Raw genomic sequence first — 25056 nt, forward strand, 5'->3', positions numbered from 1 at the left:
TCAACATATCATTTATTTGTAATATCCATTTCCTTATAAGCAAAGAGCTTCAAAGTTAAAAAAAGCAACATTTTTAATTTTTTCATCAAATTTTGGAATTTTTCACCAAGAAGTGATGCAAGTATCAACAAAATTTTACCACTAATATAAAGTAGAATATGTCACGAAAAACATTCTCGGAATCAGAATGAAAGGTAAAAACATCCCAGAGTTATTAAAGGGGTATTCCGGGGAAAAACATTTTATCCCCTATCCAAAGGATAGGGGATAAGATGTCTGATCGCGGGGGCCCGCTGCTGGGACCCCCCACGAGCTTCCTGCAGCACCCGCATTCTATGTGGGTGCTGTGTCTCCAGTTTGGGAAACCTCCGGGTTTCCAGGACTGGGGACATGACGTCACACCACGCCCCCTCCATTTATGTCTATGGGAGGGGGCGTAACGCCATCACACCCCCTCCCATAGACATGAATGGAGGGGGTGTGGCGTGATATCAGACATCTTATCCCCTATCCTCGGGCACCTTATCCCTGAGGTCCCTCGGGCACGGGCGGAGTTAGGATCGGAGCTCCGGGCACCCCACCCGGCTCATCAATATGCATAGTCTCCCTCCCTGCTCTCGTGGCAGGGTTTCCCCACAGTGCATGCGCCGCTTCCAGTGTACACCCGGAAGTGGCGTCAGTTTCAGCCTCATTCACCCTCATGCCTTCGTGCATCCTGATGCACACTGGATGTACATTGGAAGCGGCGCACTGTGGCGAAAACCTGCTGCAAGAGCAGGGATGGAGGCCATGCATATTGATGAGCCGGGCGGAGTGCCCGCCCAGCAGAAGATCAAATGGGGTGCCCGGAGCTCTGGTCCTAACTCTGCCCGTGCCCGAGGGACCTAATTTACATAAAAAGAAAAACAGTGATAACAGTGCAACAGCGGGGCCATTCAGGACATTGTAAGTATCATTTTGATCAGTATTACCCGCACTGCAAGCCTGTATGACAGGTTAGTGCGGGTGATACTGATGACAAATTTCCTTTAAATATCATTTGCATAATAATTTGGAACAGGGTGTAAAAGGGGTCAATTGGTGTTTTTTAAACTTCTTCAACTCTTTTTTACACTTTATTAGTCCCCTTAGGGGACTTTTAGAAGGAATCATTAGATTCTTCATACTCATAGTTCCATAGAACTACATTGATCTGTGTCCTCTGTGCTTGATTGATAAAGCCTGGTCCAGCCAAGATCTATCAATCCCAGAGTCGGGAGAAGCGTAGGAGGAGAGAAAAGCCCTCCGGCTACCTCAGAAGCTGATCGCTCCCCCGCAATCATGCTGCGGGGGAGGGCGATCCACCCTACTGGACAACTAGGGACTGTTTAAAGGTCAGCTTTGACAGTGGCGATCAAAAGGGTTAATAGCCGCCCATGGTGATCGCCACATATCGGCTGTTAACCGCGGCCCTTAGCTACAGGAATCAGCTGAGGGCTGCTCGGTATGGCTTAGACAGGAATGAAAAAAAGAAGAAAGCGCCATAGAATATTCACATAGCAAATTCATTACAGTGCACAATGTGTCAAAGTCTGCAACATTACTTGCAATAAGAGGCACAATGGTAAACATAAACACATAATATCACAGCTATAATAAGAACTAGATAGGGTCACACGTAGCAAAATCCATTGCACAGCAGGAAATACACTACATATTCTCTTATAAGAAGACACATGGGCTACCAGCAGCAGCCTTGTATGTGCAGTGAGGTTTGGAGGTGGGGCCAGTGCGCCAACGTGACTGTCATGCAATGGCCCGCCTCCAAACCTCACTGTGCACACAGGACTGCTGCGTGTCTGCTTATAGGAGAATACTCAGCGTATTTCCCATTGTGCAGCAGATTATGCGCAGCCTGAATGAAGTATGCTGCTTGTACGCTACCTGTGACCCCACCCTTAGGCTAAGTTTCCACTTGGATTTTTTCTGGCCGTTTTTGGAAAACTTTTGTTTTTGTGCCAAAGCCAGAAGTGTATTCAAAAGGAATGGGAAATGTAATGGAAGGATTTACACTTCTCCTCCCTTATGGATAAACTTCTGACTTTGGCTCAAAAACTGCAGTGGCAGATATCCAAAAACTGCCAGAAAAAAACCCAGTGGAAACTTAGCCTAAGGTATTTCCACAGCTCAACCCCTGCCCGATAAAAGTGCCAATCTCCTAGATCGATGCTCATTTAACAAGGCTCAGTTTTTGTAAGCAGAGATTTTTAACATGACAAGATAAATACAATATTTACAAAGTTACTCTACCTTTGATTTTATAAGATTACATTTAAAGTTTGCTACCTTCAAGGTTCATGCTCATGGCCTGTACATGGAGAGTGTTATAGCCTCAGTGTGTTGCTGTATACCATGCTCCATTGAGTGCCGCATGTACAAAGCTATTGTACTCTAGAAGTATTGTTGCCATTGTTGCAACATGCTACAATTCTGTCTTTTAAATCACTTTTATGAACTAAAAAAATAAATGGAATAGGTGGCATAGTGAAGTACAGTCGAGGCTTTATGCACTTCTATGGGAAATATAGCTCCATATAAAACAAAGCAGTATTATGACCATGTGCACAAGGCAAGGCCAAATGAAGGCTGGTGGTTTGGATGTCAATGTCAGATTCTACATACATCACTTTGGTTGCTTGAGGCCGGTAAGAAATGCTGATTGAATTTACAGAAGCTAATTAGTCACTTTCCTGCCTCCAAGATTGTGTTGTCTGACTGTATTTCCTTCCCTCTCTTCTAATATTACAGTTTCGAAGTACAAGCACATTGAAACCATTATATTCCAGCCTATTCTTTAAACAATGTGACAACTTTTAAGGTAAGGAGGTTTTGGTGCATTGGTAAAACCTGTTTAGAACCTTAGTAGGTTGATCTTTACCAGAGTTGCGACCTCCTAAATTGTCCTAAGGCAATCCTGTAAGTCATATAGGAAAATCATAGTCAAGATAAATTCTTCTGCACAAAATAATGACCTAGTAAACAACTTTACCACTAAACTATGAATATTCATAAATAGAATAGAACATTGGGGGGGTCAAAATACAGCACAGTTAGGCTACGTTCACACTACCACAGAGCTCCACTAAAGGTAGATCAGTTACACAATGACAGGAGTTGAACAGAATAAAAATTACTGCATATTCGCTATTTTTCCTCTGCTCAGCTCCTTCAAAATAATGGACACACCAATGGACCCCAAGTCAATGGGACTCGGCGGTGCCTGTTGTGCTTCACCCCATTCAGGGTTTATTAAGTGCAAAAAAAAAAAAAAAAAAAGAGCCTAACGGAACCTCAACAGGACGGGGTATTGTGAAAGTAGCCTTAATGGGTGATGTGTACTGTATGTTAGTAACCAGTTTCTGTATTCTATGTTTAGAGTGAAACGTCTCCAGAAGACCACCGCTTTGAGCAGACCACCATTATTTTAAGTGTTTTCAGTCCATCAGACATCATGTATAATGGCCATTTTCTTTGATAAGACACCTCATGCTATTTTAGCTTCTCTTCTCAATGAGGTTTTACTGTATCTCGTATATTTTTAGTAGTAGTGTATTACTGGATGTTGTGTAGGGCTTAAGTGCCCTCAGAGGAGTAGCTATAGGCGGTGAAGAGATATCATTTGAAGTCAGGCCCAGGTGCATGCAAGGACCCAAAGTTCCCCTAGGTGCATACCGTACATGACATAAATAGCATATTTAAAGGTAGGGGCCGGATGTGTGCTGGGTTAGTGAAATAATACTGTTATTCAGTATGACATGCAGATTCTTTTGGAAATGTCCTTCATGCCATGAGAATGTAGTGACAAGAGTTACCTTCCATTCTGCACTTCTTACCTGGCTTTTATGTATAGCAATTATTTATTTAAATTATATTAAATATTATTTAAAAATGTACAAGTCACTTTTCATAAATTATAAAAAGTCTTTAAAAAAAGTCTGCAAACTACAAAAGTTCTCAAAAACTGAAGCCTGAATGAAACACGATAAAATGTTTTGAACACTATCTCATTATAAACACAAACCTTACTTAGAGTCAAATCAGCACTTTAATTGAATGATTTAATGGCTATGGACACCTATGATGTTTTTCAAAGAATTTTTTCACATTAGTTACACTTCTACAGCACTCTTCATATCCAAGCTATCCTACGAATCTCCCACATTCACACTCCACTCCGGGCAGCTGTGTAGCTTTTTATTTATGTAAATACGTTTTTATTTATCTATAGCATATTAGAATGTTAAATTATGATTATTTATGATTTATTTAATTTTGTACGGGATAACAGAAGGGCGTCCAGGGGTTACAGAGAGGTTACAAGGGGTGACAGAGAGGTGTGGAGGAGTGAAAAAAGGGTGGGGGTGCACTACCTGAAGCTGAGTAGGCCCCTGTCAGCTCTGCCCCTGCTCCTTCCCTCCATCCACATCATTCTGCTGAGGGACCAGGGAGAGTCCAGAATTGCTCCACAGGAGAGGGAGAATACACGAGGATTGGAGCTGCAGCATCACCCGTCCCGGCACTGCACACAGACTTCCCTCCCGCCTGGCCTGAACGCCTGTGAATCACAGGTGCGCAGGCCTGGGCAGAAAAATAAAAAAAATTTACGTCATATTTCCCACCAGAGTGTCCTGGCACCCTGGTTGGGAATCAATGCCTCAGTGTAATGTGTGCTGGACAGCGCACCTGAGGTGCCTCACTCACCTCATCAGCGCTACAGCCCTAATTAAAGAACATGCAAGTGCAAAAAATACAAACTACTTTTATCTGTGATAAAAGTGCTATAAAAAAGAGGTAGTATTATATGTGACAAGGTCATCAAGGGTGGATTTAAAAGGGGGGCAATGTAAGTTGTAGAAATTTCTGAGGGGAGAGGGAGGGGAACTCTGAGATTAATGTTTTGCCACCAGTTGGTTTCAAATTTTTTTTTCCAGATTTGTGATTTTCTTCTACTTAAAAATCTTAACACTTCCACTACTTGGAGCTGAAATAACCGCAGCTGCTGGCACCAGACTTACCCTCCAATGGGTCCTCAAAAAAGGATTAAAGAAAATAAAAATTAAATTATCTCTTTAATCTCTTTAATCTCTTCAATTGTGATGCCATATGGTCTCCAGACTCTGCTGCCACATCCAGACGTTCTGCGGCAGTGATTCTAATGGCGATGCCTGTAATATGCATGTAGCTTGTACATTTTTAAATAATATTTAATATAATTTAAACAAATAATTGCTATACAACCCACTGACTGTTGACTGGGGGTGTCAGATGTCACTTGGGATGAAGTGGATGACCAAGCTAACCAATTATTGACGGCAGATGGGTTGCTGGTCAAGACACGACCGCTAGCTGATACTTGGAGCTCAGGCCTCTCGCTGCGACTCCTGCTGCCACTTGCCCCTAGTCTGTTGCGACCTCTGCCTGCTGAATTTCGGCCTCTGCCACTCCTCTGTGCACATCCTTGTACCTCTCTGCCTGACATACTTAGTGCGTATATGAGGGGAGTACAATATGCTCCACTACGCTTAAAACAGTATTTGTCTACAACAGCAGCAGGTGTGTACGCAGCAGGTGTGTACTTTTGTCTGGCCTTTCACAGTATGCACTTATGAGGGGGGACAAAACGCTCCAGTATGCTTAAAACAGTATTTGTCTACAACACCAGCAGGTGTATACTTTTGGCTGGCCTTTCACATTATCTAGGCCCTTAAGACTTTAAATGGCTACTATCACCAACATTTTTTCTGTTCAATACAATAGATCACTGTAAAATAAGTATATTTCTTATACATTCGATCATTAATTTAACTTAGAAAATTGCTTGTATAAAAGTGGCCCACGCTGATCTCTGGCCGTCGCTATATGACGGAAACACTCCTGGCCTGTCGGTATACAGCAAATGAGGGCGGGCTTTTGAAGGCTCTGGGCGTGCTCCTGGCCTGTCACTCAGCACAAGGAGAAACAGAGGGAGGCATGTATTCCTATGCCGGGCGCCGTGCTGCAGCTGCTCGTCCATCATAGGTACTGCCTGGTGCTATAGCTCTATCCCAGTCGGAGTACATGACTGGCTGTGATTTGTAGTCCCATTATGTAAGAAGAGCAGATGATTATATACATTATCCTCTGCTCCTCTTTCATATTGCATAAGATATTGTGTGTAGGGGACTACAAATCCCTGCCAGTCATGCAACATATAAGAGGAGCAGAGGATAATATATATATATATATATATATATATATATATATATATATATATAGTCAGGATCCGGGTAGGTATGCAGCGAGGACACTGGTGGTGGATCCTCTGTGTCAGTGGGGTGATGACGTGGGCCGTACCAGGGGAACGGAGTCTAAGGGGTTACTGATTTTCACCAGAGCCCGCCGCAAAGCGGGATGGACTTGCAGCGGCAGGTAACCCCCAGGTCGTTCCACCCGATAGCGACTCAACCCCAGCTGACAGCTGAGACAGGCGCGGTACAAGGGACAAGACAAGAGCAAGGTCGGACGTAGCAGAAGGTCAGGGCAGGCAGCAAGTGTCGTAGTCAGGGGCAACAGCAGAGGGTTTGGAAACATTGGCTTGGGAACACACAAAACAGTTTCACTGGCACTAGGCAACAAGATCCGGCGATGACAGGAACGGGAAGGTGGGTTTAAATAAGGAAGGCACAGGTGCAGGTACTGATTGGGCCAGGCGCCAATCAATGGCGCACTGGCCCTTTAAATCTCAGAGAGCCGGCGCGCGCGCACCCTAGCGCGCTCGTGGGGGGTGCAGGGGGGGCCGGCAGCAACATCTGGGGGGGGGGGGGTTGCGCTCTCCGGGATAGGAATACTTCTTTTTATGTGCCCGGGCCGGCTCCCGTGTGTGGCTGCAGGCGGGGGCCGACCAGAGCATATAAAAACTAATACTGTGTACTAAAAACCAGGGGGCCTCCAGCTGTTGTGAAACTACAACTCCCAGCATGCCCGGACCGGCAAAGTCTGTCCAGACATGCTGGGAGTTGTAGTTTCACAACAGCTGGAGGCCCCCTGGTTTTTAGTACACAGTATTAGTTTTTATATGCTCTGGTCGGCCCCCGCCTGCAGCCACACACAGGAGCCGGCCCGGGCACATAAAAAGAAGTATTACTAATCCTATCCCGGACATCCCTGTGTCCCGAAAAATCTTTTCGGGACATAAGGATGTCCGGCGGTCACTCACCATTCCCCGGCGTCCTCCCGCGGTCCTCCTTCGGTCCTTCGCTTCTTCGCCTCTATGGTCGTACACACGGGACGTCACTGACGTCCCGTGCGTACAACCATAGAGACGCAGGAGGACCGCAGGATCGTCGCAGGAGAACGCACGCCGGCCGGGGCCTGGTAAGTGACCGCGTCATCTTCTTCAGTGTTCCGGTCACCGCTCCTCCGGTCCTGGCACCTACTGCTATGGTCCATAGGCCATAGCAGTAGATGTGACCCCGGGCCGGAGGAGCGGTGACCGGAACACTGTGGGGGCAGCAGTACAGACATACAGCCTCCAGCCATACACTGTATATGGCTGGAGGCTGTATGTCTGTGGGGTGGGGGAACTGCTGACCTAATGTGGGGGGAGCTGCCTACAAATGTGGGGGGAGCTGCCTAATATTGTTGGGGGGAGCTGCCTAATATTGTGTTTGGGGGGGGGGAAGCTGCCTAATATTGTGTGGGGGGGGGGAAGCTGCCTAATATTGTGTGGGGGGGGGGGGGGAGCTGCCTAATATTGTGGGGGGGGGGGAGCTGCCTAATATTGTGGGGGGGGGGAAGCTGCCTAATATTGTGGGGGGGGAGGGAGCTGCCTAATATTGTGGGGGGGAGGGAGCTGCCTAATATTGTGGGGGGGGAGCTGCCTAATATTGTGGGGGGGGGGAGCTGCCTAATATTGTGGGGGGGGAGCTGCCTAATATTGTGGGGGGGGGGGAGCTGCCTAATATTGTGGGGGGGAGGGAGCTGCCTAATATTGTTGGGGAGGGGAGCTGCCTAATATTGTTGGGGGGGGGGAGCTGCCTAATATTGTTGGGGGGAGCTGCCTGATATTGTGGGGGGGGGGAGCTGCCTAATATTGTTGGGGGGAGCTGCCTAATATTGTGGGGGGAGCTGCCTAATATTGTTGGGGGAGCTGCCTAATATTGTGGGGGTGAGCTGCCTACAAATGTGGGGGGAGCTGCCTAATATTGTGGGGGAACTGCCTACTATTGTGGGGAACCTGCCTACTATTGTGGGGAACTGCCTACTATTGTGGGGGAACTGCTGACCTAATGTGGGGGGGAGCTGCCTAGAAATGTGGGGGGAGCTGCCTAATATTGTTGGGGGGAGCTGCCTAATATTGTGTGGGAACTGCCTACTATTGTTGGGGGGAGCTGCCTACTATTGTGGGGAACCTGCCTACTATTGTGGGGGAAATGCTGACCTAATTTGGGAACCTGCCTACTATTGTGGGGGAAATGCTGACCTAATTTGGGAACCTGCCTACTGTTGTGGGGGAGCTGCCTACTGTTGTGGGGGAGCTGCCTACTAATGTGGGGGAACTCCCGATCTAATGTGGGGGAGCTGGCAATCTAATGTGGGGGAATCTAATCTAATGAGCGGAGCGCTGCATTTTACCAGAAGACGGGGAGAAGTCATTTTCGGTTTCGGTATCGGTTTCGGCCGGACATTTTTTTTTATTTCGGTTTCGTTTCGGTTCTGAAATTTCCATTTCGGTGCACCTCTACTAATCACTATCCCATTCAGAGTCCCCCCATGTCTGGCTGGGATTTGTAGTTCCCTACACACAATATCTTATGCAATATGAAAGAGGAGAAGAGGATAATATATTTTCTGTTATATTATTCTCTTCTCCTCTTTCATATTGCATAAGATATTGTGTGTAGGGGACTATAAATCCCAGCCAGCCAAGCAATATATAAGTGGATCAGAGGATGAGGAAATCCATAGAGGAAAGGGTTACAGAGCAGCCTGCAGTGATTGGCTGACTGCCAGGCTCGCTCCCGAGACTCAATGACACACAGTGAGGGAGGAAGTTTAGTCATGTAGAGTGAGGGCAGTAGAGGGACACGTCTCCTGCCTGAGAGAAGATGAGAATCCAGACTGCAACTGATGTAAGCTGTTTTTATTAGAAATATAGGGGCTAAATACATAAAACTTATATGTACATGATCAGGGTGAGGTACTGAATAACACATAACAGTTTTTTTATTTTATTTGGGGGAGATAATAGGTACCCTTTAACAGGAACAAAATTATAGACCACTTAGATGTATGTATGTGGTATTCACTTATGAGGGGAAGACAATGCGCTCCAGTACGCTTAAAACAGTATTTGTCTACAACACCAGCAGCTGTGTACTTTTGCCTGACCTTTCACAGTATCTAGGCCCTTAAGACAAAATAGTACACCACTTAGATGTACGCACAGGTTACACTTAATAGAGGACAATATGCTTTTAGTGCTCTGCTCACCCTAACTGGCTGGCTACTATTAGCTTTTCAGTTGTTGTACACACTAGTGCTGCAGCACACAGTCTCTGTGTACTAAACCCATATCAAGGCTTCTAGGCTGGATTTGGGCTTGAGGTGAATCGCTGCTGTAAAAATACTTCCCTATGCAACACACACTGTTCTCTATCCCACTCTCTGCAACTGAACGCTGATGTGACCTGGAGGTGAATCACTGATGTAAAAATGCTTTCCTGTGCAACAAACACTGTTGTCTGTCCCTCTCTCTGTAATAGAACGCTGATGTGACTGGCCGCAAGATGGCTGCCGATTATATAGGGCTGTGACATCACAGGGGTTGCTGGCTGCTGATAGGCTGCATGCTGCATGTGATTAAGGATCATCCCGCCTACCCGTTGTCCCAGGATTCCTTGTCCTCACATGTCGATCTGCCATTTTAGATGCCCTGGAGCCTGGACCACACTAAATGGAGTTTAATGAAGCAATTTGCGTGATCGAATGACGGCGATATTCGCATTCATTGCAAATCAAATTTTTCCTGAAATTCGTAATGAATTTGGATTTATCAAATTCGATTCGCTCATCCCTAGTTATAAGGCTATGGAGATGGAAGGGTAATACTGAAACTTACTGCAACAGGGCCTCTTAAAGTTGCATCCAAAAGAGGAAAATGTGGTATGGCACCTATTACACTGTAATATGGCCCCCAACCAATGTGATTTATATGAAACAGATGGATACCAATTAGTTTGTACATGGGGAGCTATTTAGCTTATACAAGCGGTATTAGTGTACTATGGGGGGGGGGGGGGGGGGGTGGTAATTTATCATGGTGTGTGATGTTCATGTTTTTTTACCCTGTTTTCCTTGTGGTATATTTGACCTTGTTGGGACTAGTTTATCAATAGGTCGCACAGCCTTCCATGAATAGTATGAAAATGCATCAGTGATAATGATGACTGGAAATATTGTGTGGTATAGACACTGATCTGTCCATTGCGCATAAAATGGTGACTTTATTTTTTCAATGACCACTGCAACAAAAATTTCTACGGTACACACATATGCAGTGGTGTGTTAAAAGTCGCAAAAAAGGGCAAACACCATGACAAATGTCCCCCATTATAACAACGCAACCCTGTAAATTACTACGGTTATCAGAATTCACCCCAACTGCCCTATTGATTCCTAATATCCATATAACTTACATAAATGGTCCACTATTCACAATGCATTAAAACATTCTAAGCAAGGCATTACCCAGATAAAGTGTCATTCTATCCTTTGGGTTAAGTTAGAGAGATTGTATAACACAGATCTCCTGGCATTTGGAGTGCTACAGTGAGAGAACGTCAATAAAGCAAGCCATCGCTCCATGCCGTCTTTCTGGAGTAACAGAAGCCACATTGAAATGCTGGAGTAATGATTAGGATGAGCAGCTTGATAAATGTGGGGCTGTAGAACAAGCAGCATCTATACTATCAGGTTACAGCTCCAGTCTGGGCCCTTGTATAATTAGCCCCTGTGTGATTTCACATTCTAATGCACAAATGCCAATGTACTCTTGTTCAATGTCATGCTCTATTAGGAGGCAGCCATTCACATTACACATATTGTTTAAATTAGGTAACATAGGGGCCACAGTCTTAGACTTGGATATGTTGTCCCAGAGCTTGTGTTACAATTTTGGAAAGTTTTGTGTAGAATTCTCTAGCTCTTATCATAACCAGAAGTCACTGACTACATTCTTTCACAATTGTGTACTAGTTATGTCAAGATTATCCATTTTATTTTAATAATAATATACATTAAGTTGTGGTACGGCGGTGTGTGCAGGGCAAATGTAATTACCCTAGGGACAGATGGCATTAACCCCTTGTGTTCTTGACACCAGGGTGGGGTTTATCCTTAACCACTCGAAGGTATACCGCTGGATCCTGGGCTAGGCACGGGGGCAATGAAGACACTGACGCCAAGTTACGGACAACGGTTGCTTTACTGTGGGTGGATAGTTGGAACTGTCTATGCAGTACAGCCAGGGCCCAAGGAGGTGACCAGTGACAGGCTTGCTGGAACTTGTAGTTTGATGGGAGAATTTAATGCAGGTCACGCTGGATAGACAGATGACTTGACTGACTTGTGACTGACAGGACAGTGACTTAATCTTACTTGCACTTGACTTGTGGCTGCAGGACTTGACTTGAGGCCTCCATTACTCTGGAAACACACTCTAGGCACACCTTTACCGGACCTCAGCAGGAAGTAAGAGAGAGAAGCTAGCTCCACCCAGGTCTTATATGGGGAAGACTATCAGGGAGCCCAAAGGTCAAGTTTGGGGTGTGTTGGTCACTGGTACCTCCAAGGTAACAAATCACATGGTACATTTTATTAAAGTCATAACACATCTTTTAATATACACCATATATACAAATGGGGAAACAACCATAGGGGGCCCTGGGGACACTGAGGGACAATGCCTGACAGGGCAGGAAAGGCACGGGGCAACACCATCCCCTACTGGGCAACCACACAATCACAAATTCTTCTGCGCAATTTTCTAAAGTTAGTAAAAAGCATTTCCTTTGAAAGTAGCTTTGGTATTCTACTACAAGTGTGGAAAAAAAGGTCAAGAAAAATGTTATATTCCCCTTTCTCCATTTATTCTATTATATTAAAAACAATTAATATTATATATTAATTAAAAATATATATATATTAGTATCCCCATTATTATTACCGCCTCCTAAATAACTAGCATTAAACAGTGTAGAAGCTTCATGTGTGAACCCAGCCTTTGGTGACTTTATTGCCTTATTCTGATCCTTATTCCTTTTGTTTTCTGTATACCGATTTGTGTCAGAACACATTTTTTGCAGGGTAAGCTGTAGTTTTCATTGGTACCATTTTGAGGTAAATGTGTTTTTTACTTTCTACATTTTTTAATCCATGGTTTTTAGGAAGAGGTAAAAATAATATTGCATTTGAATTGTTGAAGCATTTACAAACTAGATATTATTAACCTCTTCAGGACGTGGGGTGTATGCATACGCCCTGCATCCCGAGTCCTTAATGACGCCCGGGGGAATTCCGGTCCCCGCCATTAGCCGGTTGTGGACCGGGATGCCTGCTGGAATCATTCAGCAGGCATCCCGGCACATCGCCGGGGGGGTCTTGAGACCCCACCATGTCGGCGAACGCAGAAGATCACATGTCAATTCAGACATGCGATTTTCTGCTATTCCGGGCTGATCGGGTCTGATCGCAGTGCTGCGATCTCCTCCTATCCCCTGCCATTGATCAGAAATGAATTCTGACCAATGGCAGCACATGACAGGGGTTGACATGGAAACCCCCGCTCTGCCCACCCCTGGATGTCGGGCAGAACGGGGGGAGAAGATGGAGGCCGGTACCTGAAAAAAAGATGGCGTGGGGACCGGCGATCATCGGAGACATCCAGGGGAGATCATGTTACAGTGGTGCCCAAACGGTAGCCCTCCAGATGTTGCCAAACTACAACTCTCGGCATGCCTAGACTGGCCAGGCATGCTGGGAGTTGTAGTTCTGTAACATGTGTCCCTTCAGATTTTGCAATTTTCATGAACATTTTGAAAATTGCTGCTCTACTTTGAAGCCCTCTAATTTTTTTTCAAAAAGTAAAAATATGTCCATTTTATGATGCCAACATAAAGTGGACATATTGTATTTGTGAATCAATATACAATTTATTTGGAATATCCATTTTCCTTACAAGCAGAGAGCTTCAAAGTTAGAAAAATGCAAAATTTTAAAAATTTTCATGACATTTTGGGATTTTTCACCAAGAAAGGATGCAAGTAATGACGAAAATTTAGCACTGAAATAAAGTAGAATATGTCACGAAAAAACTATCTCAGAATCAGAATATTCGGTAAAAGCATCTTAGAGTTATTAATGGTTAAAGTGACGGTGGTCAGAATTGCGAAAAAGGGCTCAGTCCTTAAGGTGAAAAAGGGCTCAGTCCTTAAGGGGTTAATCAATCTAAGCCTTAAATTGAAACTGTTGTAGCCTAAGGCAGGATTCACACTTCATAAAATTTGGCGTTCATTCGATTTGCTGGAAAATGCATATGTAATTTGTAAAATGGCAGACACATTTTTGCTGGAACAGAGAAGAAATATCCAGCATCCAGGTAAGTTCCAAGGGTATACTTTATTGGAGGTAGCAAATACACGTATAACTCTGACGCGTTTTGTGCGTTAGCGCTTAGTCATAGAGCAATAAAACAGTGATACAATAGATATTTTGGCTTCTATACATGCATGTTAGTATTGAATCCTCAGGGAATTTTTTCCGAAGAGTTTTGGATAAGATTCTTTTATGTTTAGTTACATTTAGTTTTTTTTCCTTGCTTCGAATATTTTGCCACCTATCCTGGTTGTTACGTGCTCAGATATAGTAGATAATCTCTGGTCATTCTGAATTCGCAAGTGTGAACAGGTACTGAGGAATTGTATGGATGTCATTCCATTTCTGGTTTTAGATTTACCAGAATCCAGTACGGATTTTCTATGTGTTCTTTTGCAATATGGTCATGTGATTAAATGGTTTTAGTACTTATAAGTGTATTGTATCACAGTTTTATTGCTCTATGACAAAAACGCGTCAGAGTTATAGGTGTATTTGCTACCTCCAATAAAGTATACCCTTGCAACTTACCTGGATGCTGGATATTTCTTCTCTGTTCCTTCGTTGTGTGGCCGGGGGCGGAACCGGCCTATCCGAGCACGGGTGCTAATAGTCCGGAGGTGAGCTGTTTCCACTTGGATATTTCATTTTTGCTGGAAATCCACATGTAGAATATGATATACACCACAAATTTTACATGTGTGAACCAGGCCCAAGCATTAAATGTATATTATATTAAAGGGGTTATCCACCATAAGGAGATTTTAGTACGTACCTGTCAGACAGTAATGGACATGCTTTGGAAGGATCTGCGCTTGTCTTGGGGCTGAATGGCTATGCTGTGAGATTACTATAATACTGAGGCTATTTTTTTCTGAACTAGCTATTTCCTTCTGGAGTTTGTTCCCTTAAACTACATTGTTTGTAAGTGTGAGGTCACTTTTCTCCCTCCCACCCCACTCATTGAAACACACTTGTGCTTACTTCAATGCAATAGACCAATGTTTTCTGACCAGGGTGCCTACAGCTGTTGCAAAACTACAATTCCTGCAGGATGATCTCCATCCCACCCAGCGGTCACTCCACCCATTGAAGCAAAGACAGGCTCCCTTTGAACACCTGACTAGTGATGTAATGTCTCGGGCCGCACTGCAAAACCTGAGACGACATTCATTTTGTATGCTGTTAAAAATTTGGCTAAATTTTTTGGTCAGAAAATATATACTTCGCAAGTGACACATCAAGGGTCTCAAGGACAAAAAGCACAGGTAGCTCAGATAAGATGTCAGTGAACAAGGCAATACTACTTTATTTCCCAAATATTGTATAAGAATAAAACATATAAAAAGGTAAAAAATATCACTAATAATTGCCTGTTCATGAAGGCATATCATCTATTCCCATAGTGGATTCAAAGTCTGATTATGTATGCAGGTGTTCCTACCATAAAAAGGCAGAACATATAGATGCGAGGACTCCTAAATTTTTATCGTCAGTGTCAGGTGTAGCAGGGAATATTAAGGCACAGTGACTCTCATAAGGAGGCAGTCCTCAAATAAAATCCCCAGATGTATCCATCAGTATAGAACAGAGTAATACGAGACTGCAGGCAGAATGATTCCCACAAGCTTAGTCTGAATAAATTCAGAAAACCTCTAATTGTTACTTGCTATGTTTTGCTGTCAGGCAGCAGCAGCCCTCGGTACATCTGGGATGCTTTTGTATCCAAGATACAAGGTATCACGATATAGTCACTAATTACCCATAACCTGCGCACAGGCCTTGGCTACTGCTTCTCAGTTGTCAACATGAATAAGAGAAGTATCCAAGTTCTCTGTGAGCATATCCGGAATAATTATTATTACGATTCCAAATCCAGCTCTGAAAGATTAACTCTGTCCTTACATGCAAAAATACCTTGACTGGTTGTAGGTGCTGATAATGGGAAAGACAGTTATCCAGTCTTAGGGTATGTTCACACTACAGAATTCCTGTGTGTTCGGTGTGAACTTAACATTAGCGTGAATGGGTCTCCGCGAGACCCGTTCACACTGCGGAATTTCAGCCACGGACAATTCCGCCGCTGAAATTGTTCCGCGCAAAGAAAGAACATGTTCATTCTTTGCGCGGAAGTCCGCGAGTACTGCATGGCCGTCAATAGTGACGGCGCAGTGCCGCGCGGTCCTACCGCCGCCGTCGGCTACCAGGCTGAATCTCCGCTCACGGAATTCTGCGAGCGGAAATTCCGTTCACACTCCGTAGTGTGAACATACCCTTAGGAAAACAGAGTCATTTTTTTAAACAAAAATAGCATCACGCCTGTACTCAGGTTGTGTTTGGTATTTCAACTTTAAAATGATAAGTTAACATAGCTCCGTGAGGGACTTAACATCAGGGCTCAAGTCCTGCAGGAACGTGTGGGAACTGAATTCCTGCACTTTTTCCACAGCAGGAACACTGTTCCCATTAGCAGAAGTCCTGCAGGACTAGCCTTTCAGTGGAAGTCTTGGGTGAGTTCCCTCACTTTTTTTCCCCAGTAAGTGACCCCTGCTTAACATGTATAAAATAAGGATACAACTTCATATAACAGTTTACACAAAATATTTGTACCTGTAGGATGTGTGTATCTCTGGTAAGATACTGCAAGGGAAGGACTGTACTAGAGCTAATGATTCCAAGTAGATCAGAAAAAATAAACATATCATGCCACCGCGATCTCTATGGGACAGCCGGAGATACAGCATACAAGTATTGCCCAGCATAATGCATAATTGAGGAAAACTGTAGTGAAGTACAGGAACCTTAGTGCCATACGTCCATTCTCATCACAAGTTCAGCCACGCCCCCATCTCCTGTAAAACCCCTTTAATTTTTCTTTAAGCTAAGTCTATAGATTGAGTCTGAAACTGTGTGTCAGTAAAATGGAGATCCAAATGCTATAAAGATATATATATATATAAAAATAATCAGTCAATCAGCAAAAAATTGACCTAAATAATAATGTAGTACTAGATATTGTTATGATTCGGCAGGCTGGAGGTGGATCCTCTGTGTCAGAGAGGGATTGGCGTTGACCGTACAGGTGGACCGGTTCTAAGTTGCTACTGGTATTCACCAGAGCCCGCCGCAAAGCGGGATGGTCTTGCTGCGGCGGTAGCAACCAGGTCGTATCCACCGGTAACGGCTCAACCTCTCTGACTGCTGAGACAGGCGCGGTACAAAAGGACAAGGCAAGAGCAAGGTCAGACGTAGCAGAAGGTCAGGGCAGGCAGCAAGGGTCGTAGTCAGGGGCAACAGCAGAAGGTCTGGAACACAGGCTTGGGACATACACTAAACGCTTTCTCTGGCACAAGGCAACAAGATCCGGCGATGCTGGGAAGGGGAAGTGAGGTATTATAGGCGTGGAGCAGGTGGAAGCTAATTAGACTAATTGGGCCAGGCACCAATCATTGGTGCACTAGCCCTTTAAATCTTAGAGAGCTGGCGCGCACGCGCCAGAACGTGACAGCCGGGGGCCGGGACAGGCAAGTGACTTGGGATGCGATTCGCGAGCGGGCGCGTCCCGCTATGCGAATCGGATCCCCGACGTCAGTGTCAGTGCAGCGCTCCCGGTCAGCGGGTCTGACCGGGGCGCTGCAGAGAGGAGAACGCCGCGAGCACTCCGGGGAGGAGCAGGGACCCGGAGCGCTCGGCGTAACAGATATACTTTAAATCAGAACCTTAAAGAAAGAGTCTTTAAGGGTCTCATGTATGTTTTCAATTCTCCATCAATATTATGTCTTATGGCTTAGTCTAACGCTTTCTCCTTAGCTACATTATATGGATTTAAATGTTTTCTTTCTTGTTTTTACTATCAATCTATTTATATCTACATATTCTTGGCTGGTCTCTATAAGATAATATGCTGCAAGAATGAAGTCCTTAAATGTTGGTTGAAAGTTTGACGGTAATTTCATTTTGTTCATTTGAGAGCATTCTCTCATGCCATGTTTTACCTTCCTCCATCTGTTCTGAGATCTGCCAGCAGATTACCTCATGCGTCTTTATGTACTGATGCTGCTGCTGCTGTTGGTTGATTGATAAGATCTAAACATTTTAATCTACTAGAAACCATTATTTCACATTACACCTCCCCGGGGGCAGACAGACAGCCGCGAGCCCCATCCTTTAAGTAGTTCAGCATAGTGCACCCCCTTATGTCTTTAAAGGAAATCTGCCATCGGTATCACTCGCACTAACCTGTCATACAGGCTTTTAGTGCGGGTGATACTGATCAAAATGATACTTACAATGTCCTGAATGGCCGTTATCGCTGTTTTTCTTTTTATGTAAATGAGGTCCTTGGGGCATGGGCAGAGCTAGGACCAGAGCCCCGGGCCCCCGCGTGATCTTCTGCCGGGCGGGCGCTCCACCCAACTCATCAATATGCACAGCCTTCCTCCCTGCTCTCGCGGCACGGCGCATGCGCTGCTTCCAGAGTACACCCGGCAGCGCGTCAGTTTCCGCCTCATTCACTCTCATGCCTTCGTGCATCCTCACAGTTCCCTGCTGGCTGCGGGAATGAGGCTGAAACTGACGCCGCTTCCGGGTGTATTCTGTGAGCGGCGCATGAGCCGTGGTGAAAACTTGCTGTGAGAGCAGCAAGGGAGGCTGTGCATATTGATTAGTTAGGCAGAGCACCCGCCCGGCAGAAGATCATGTGGGGTGCCTGAAGCTAAGGTCCTAGCTCTGCCCATGCCCCAAGGACCTCATTTACATTAAAAGAAAAACAGCGGTAACAGCGCAACGGCTGGGCCATTCAGGACATTGTAAGCATCATTTTGATCAGTATCACCCGCACTACAAGCCTGTATGATAGGTTAGTGTGGGTGATACTGATGACAGATTTCCTTTAACAATCTATATATATACATATATATATATATATATATATTTAACTCAATATGTGTGTGTGTATGTTCCAGCATGACGTCCAAACGGCTGAAGATATTAACATGAAACTTGGCACACATGTTACTAATATGTCAACAACAAACATCGGATAGGTGATTTAACCCTTACTCTTACCCTAATTTGCCAGGGTCGGGGTCTTTGTTTGAGGTCCCGTACAAGTCTATGGGAAATATATATTACTGCATAACTTCCAAACAGTTGGAGATATTTCGATAATACTTGGTCACATGTTACTTATATGTCCACTTATGTGTATATATAAGTGTCAATCCGGCATGCAAGCCAAAACCCATCTCACAAAGAGAGGAGGTTGGGATAGGAGGTCAGGATGGGAGGTCAAGATATGAGGACGGGATATGGGGACAGGATATGAAAACAGGATAGGAGGTCAGGATATGAGGTTGATATATGAGGATGGGATATGAGGTCGAGATATGAGGACAGGATATGAGGACAGGATATGAGGACAGGATATGAGGACGGGATAGGAGGTCTAGATATGAGGTCGGGATATAAGGACGGAATATGAGAGTGGGATATGAAGTCGGGATATGAGGACGGGATATGAGGACGGGATGTGAGGTAGGGATATGAGGACGGGATATGATGACGGGATATGGGGACGGGATATGGGGACGGGATATGGGGTTGGGATATGACAACAATATATGGGGATGGGATATGAAGTCAAAAGCTTCCTCCTTTGTTGATTTTCCTCCCCAACAACGCCGGGTACTCAACTAGTCTATATATATATATAACTCAACGTGTGTATGTATGTATGTATGTATGTATGCGTGTATGTTCCAGCATCCCGTCCAAACGGCTAAAGATATTAACATGAAACTTGGCACACATGTTACTTATATGTCAACAACAAACATAGGATAGGTGATTTGACCCTTACTCACCCCCATTTGCCAGGGGTGGGGTTTATGTTTAAAGTCCCATACAAGTCAATGGGAAATATATGTTACTGTATAACTTCCAAACGGCTGGAGATATTTCAATACCTGGTACACATATTACGGGTCAGGATATGAGGACGGGATAGGAGGACGGGATAGGAGGATGGGATAGGAGGTCGAGATAGGAGGTTGGGATAGGAGGACGGGATAGGAGGACGGGATAGGAGGACGGGATAAGAGGTTGGGATAGGAGGTCGAGATAGGAGGTTGGGATAGATGGACTGGATAGGAGGACGGGATAGGAGGTCGGGATAGGAGGTCGGGATAGGAGGTCGGGAAAGGAAGTCGGGAAAGGAGGTCGGGATAGGAGGACGGGATAAGAGGACGGGATAGGAGGTCGAGATAGGAGGACGGGATAGGAGGTCGGGGTTGGAGGACGGGATAGGAGGTCGGGATAGGAGGTCGGGATAGGAGGTCGGGATAGGAGGTCGAGATAGGAGGTCGAGATAGGAGGACGGGATAGGAGGTCGAGATAGGAGGTCGTGATAGGAGGTTGTGATAGGAGGTCAAGATAGGAGGACGGGATAGGAGGTCGGGGGTTGGAGGTCGGCATAGGAGGTCGAGATAGGAGGTCGAGATAGGAGGACGGGATAGGAGATCGGGGTTGGAGGTCAGGATAGGAGGACGGGATAGGAAGACAGGATAGGAGATCGGGATAGGAGGACTGGATATGAGGTCGAGATATGATGACGGGATAGGAGGTCGGGATATGAGGACGGGATATAGGGTTGGGATATGACAACAATATATGAGGACGGGATATGAAGTCAAAAGCTTCCTCCTATGTTTATTTTCCTCCCCAACAAGGATTAGGAAGGAAAAACCGGGTAACGCCGGGTATTCAACTAGTCTATATATAAAACTCAATGTGTGTGTGTGTGTGTGCATGTTCCAGCATCACGTCCAAACCGCTAAAGATGTTAACATGAAACTTGGCACCCATTTTATTAATATGTCAACAACAAACATGGGATAGGCAATTTAACCCTTACTCACCCCCATTTGCCAGGGCCGGGGTTTTTGTTTAAAGTCCCATACATGTCTATGGGAAATATATGTTACTGCATAACTTCCAAACGGCTGGAGATATTTTGATAATACTTGGTCGCATGTTACTTATATGTCCACTTAAAATATAGGATAGTTGATTTAACCCTTAACTACCCCCATTGGTGAGGGTCGAGGTTTTTGTTTAAAGTCCCATGCAAATCTATGGGAAATGTATGTTCCCACATAACTTCCGTAAGGCTGGAGATATTTCAATAAAACCTGGACCACATATTACTTTTATGTCAAATAAAAATATATGATAGTTAAATTAACCCTTACCTACACCCTTATATAAAAGATGGGTTGCAAGTATATGGGACTTCCAGTACCTTACTCGACAAGCTCCACTCTGCTTCTCCTTGTGAATGTGTCAGTCCGGCTTGCAAGCCACACCCCATCTCACAGACCTGTTTAAGTCCCGCCCCTTTTATTCTCGACCCTTTTTTTGCATCGGTCTGGCTTGCAAATCACACCCACTCCCACAAAGTCCTGTCCCTTTCTACTTTCAGCTTACAATATCTTCATCACAAATCAGTCACATCTGAGGACAGGATATGAGGATGGGACAAAAGGATGGGATATGAGGACAGCATATGAAGTTGGGATAGGATGATGGGATAGGGGGACGGGATAGGGGGACAGGATTGAAGGACGGGATAGTGGGACGGGATATTACAAAAATATATAAGGATGGGATATAAAATCAAAAGCTTCCTCCTTTGTTGATTTTCCTCCCCAACAAGAATTAGGAAGGAAAAACCGGGCAACGCCGGATACTCAGCTAGTTCACTAACAATCGTGAGCTATAAAATCAATTAGGTTAGTTACTTAAATGTAATTCAATAAACACTAGGAAGCTGCGTTTAGGATGATAGTGGCCCCTTTAGCTATTGGGACCCTGTGCAAGTGCACAGGATCTACACACAGTATATCTGCCCTGGCCTCTTGCTAGAGAAGTGAATTAGTGTTATTGTACGCTTACTAGTAATTCAAATTACTGTTGCATTGAGGGGCAGGGCGTGACATCCCAAGGTGGCGGAGTCGTGACATCACGATACTCTGGCCCCGTGGCCGTGAGTCTTCAGACATGGAGCTATCGTCGCTTCATGCAGCTGAGACAGGTGGGTGCTGCATGAGAGTTTGGGGGGATCCCTGGTGGCAGGACCCCTGTGATCAGACATCTTATCTCCTATCACTTGGATAGGGCATAAGATGTCTTAGGACCGGAGTACCCCTTTAAGGGAAGAAGTAACTTTTTTTTTTTACCAATACCATGAACATGGACCTTGTTTATACGACATCCATGATTGAAAGAGGTTATCCAATATAAAGTTACATTTGTCACATATAGTCAGGGACATGCTTACCAAGGGTCCATGCTGGCTTTAGTGATAAAGCAGTAGTAATGCTGATAGCCTTCACCAGTGTCCTGTGATGTCAGCTCAGACTGTTACTGGGCACTGACATCATTGTCAACATCACGTGATAGCTGAAATTGCGATCAGCATTGTGGCGCCACCACAGAAGCAGCCAAACCTCCTTTAACCACCTGACGTCTGATGCATTGTCTTGGGCCGCACAGCTACCTGGAAAAGGCCCAAGACAACACTAATCTTGTATGCTGCAGTGAACTTTCGGAGACAACAATGAAATGCAAAAATGGGATCAGACACCAAGCAGAGGTAAAGCAAGTATATTACCAACTTACTTAACTTTTCAGCCCCTGTCTCACAGTTAACGATTACAAAATTCTGGAATATCCCTTTAAACCTGCAACGTGTACCTTAAGTTGGGTAGCATATTGTTGAGAACTTATTCCTGATATTATTTTGGATGAGTTGGCTATAGACCTCAGATAGTTGTCAGCCAACAGTTATCCTTTCGAACACATCTGCTTGGCCAAGGAGAGGGAAATAAGCCACTTCTAGACTTCAGGCTCATTCTCCACAAAAACAAAGAAATCACCTGATAGGTCTGACATCCACATACATTAGATAGTTGACCATTCCTGCCCAAATTAATACGTTTTGGTAATTTACATTTAAGGCCCCATTCACATCAAGTCAGAAGTAAACTATACTTGGGCTCCTTTCACACTATGAGTATTCATCCGTTATTAAGCGTCCGTTTAATGTGTAAAAACGGATATATAATAATGGATGAAATAACAGGTGCTAATAGTGCTGAATAATGTCCACCAAAATAACGGGCATATTCACCCGTCGCCGTCGTGTACGCCCGCTTTAACACCTCTGCCTACAGACTCCCACAGCCTGGACTACTACTACTCCCATCATGGAACAGACTTGTTTCCATGATGGGAGTAGTAATTTCCTGGCTGCGGGAGTGCGCTAGGGGCTGGGGAGGCTACATTAGTGTTTGTACTAATACCCCCATCTCACTTCTCACTTCGTGTGTTTCTACTTTCCTTTTTAAATCCCCCGCAGGGAGCCATGAATGGCCGGTACCGAGGAGCCATTCAGGGCTCTCCACAGGGTTTTTAAAATGAACATTATGAGTGGCAGTGGGGGCCGGATTTGTATTTTAAAGCGCTGTGGAGGGCAAGATATATAGCGCTGCAGTGGGTGCAGACATATAGCCTATATATCTAGCCCCCTAGCGCATTTATAATATGCCCTCACCTTGCATAAAGATATGACCCCGCCGGTGCATTTATAATGTGCCCCCCCCCCTCGCAGCGCATTTGTCTTATTATGCCACTGCAGCGCTATACGTGAAAAGTATTTGCAACAGCAGCCAGCCCGATGATGCTGATACAATACTTTTCATACATAGCGCTGCAGGGGCATATGTACATAGAAGCGCTGGGGGGGGGGCAGACATATAGCATTATCTCAATCCCTCAGAGTCTGTTCCATGATGGGGGTAGTAGTACAAACCCTAATGTAGCCTCCCCAGCCACCGGCAGACTCCCACAGCCAGGGAATGACTACTCCCATCATGGAAACAAGTCTGTTCCATGATGGGAGTAGTAGTAGTCCCTCAGCACTGCAGGAGTCTGCTGATGTCACCTCTTCTGAGCATGCACAGAAGTAATAACGGATATTATAAACCAGGTGAAAATGGATGACATAAAGGCTCATCCGTTTGCTATAGACTTCAATGTTAAAAATAACGGCCGTTAATTTACCGGTTTCTTGTGATGGAAGAAAAATTTGTGCATGTGCCGTTTTTTCTTCCATCACAAATAACGTCCCTTATTCATAACGGGCAATAAGGGGTCATAACGAATAATCAAAAAATCCCATAGACTTGAATGGGATTTAGTAACGGACATTTAACATCCCTTTTTAAGGCTTTTCTAATGGATGTTTATAACGGATCTTTTAATGGAACAATTTTATAGTGTGAAAGGGGTCTTAGCTATGCCCAAGTTTATGTATTAATATTTTTGGTATTAAATGGCATTGTATACCATTTTCTTAATGGTATTATATATCCCTGTGGCAGAAACCATAAATGGGATCTGCATATAGGCAGCTTTAGGGGTCAACACTCATCTAGCATACCTGCAGTCTTTAACCTGTTAAGGACCAAGGGCGTACTGGTAGGCCTTTGCTCCATGGTACTTAAGGACCAAGGGCGTACCTGTACGCCCGTAGGAATTTTGGCCCCCTCCACGTGCCGGGCGGGGACCGGAGTGACTGCTGATATCGATCAGCAGGCACCCCGTGCAAATGCCCAGGGGGGTCATCAGACCCCCTCCCCCCATGTCAGTGATCAGCGCAAATCACAAGTGAATTCACACTTGCGATTTGCGCGATTCCGGGTCATTACGGGTCTATGGTGACCCGTTGACCCGGAAAATAAGGGGGATCGCGGTTGTCCAAGACACCCACGATCCCCCTGAAGGGATAGGAGTGAGGTGGCAGGGGTGCCACCCCTCCTATCCCTGCTATTGGGCGTCTAGAAACGACGTCAAATAGCAGATGGGGGGGGTGTTAACTTTCGTTGTCCCCGTTCTGCCCACCCACAATAGGCGGAGCAGAATGGGGAAACCAAAGGGGATCGGGCGCCGGAGTCCACTTACCCTACGGGCGAAAATGCGGGCAACGATCGGTGTCGGAGTTCGGCGGGCAGGATGTCGTGCGGCTGGCTCCCTGGTTCCGACGGAAGCTGGTAAGTTGCCTAGCAACATCTAGAGGGCTACAGTTTCAGACCACTATACAGTGGTCTCTACACTGTTGCCCTCCAGATGTTGCAAAACTACAACTCCCAGCATGCCCAGACAGCTGTCATGCTGGGATTTGTAGTTTTGCAACAGCTGGAGGGCTACAGTTTGGATATCACTGTGCAGTGAACTGTGGCCCTCTAGATCTTGCAAAACTACAACACCCAGCATGCCCACAGAGCAGTTTGCTGTCTGGGCATGCTGGGATTTGTAGTTTTGCAA

This window comes from Hyla sarda, chromosome 7 (assembly GCF_029499605.1).
Source record: "Hyla sarda isolate aHylSar1 chromosome 7, aHylSar1.hap1, whole genome shotgun sequence".
Classification (NCBI taxonomy): domain Eukaryota; kingdom Metazoa; phylum Chordata; class Amphibia; order Anura; family Hylidae; genus Hyla; species Hyla sarda.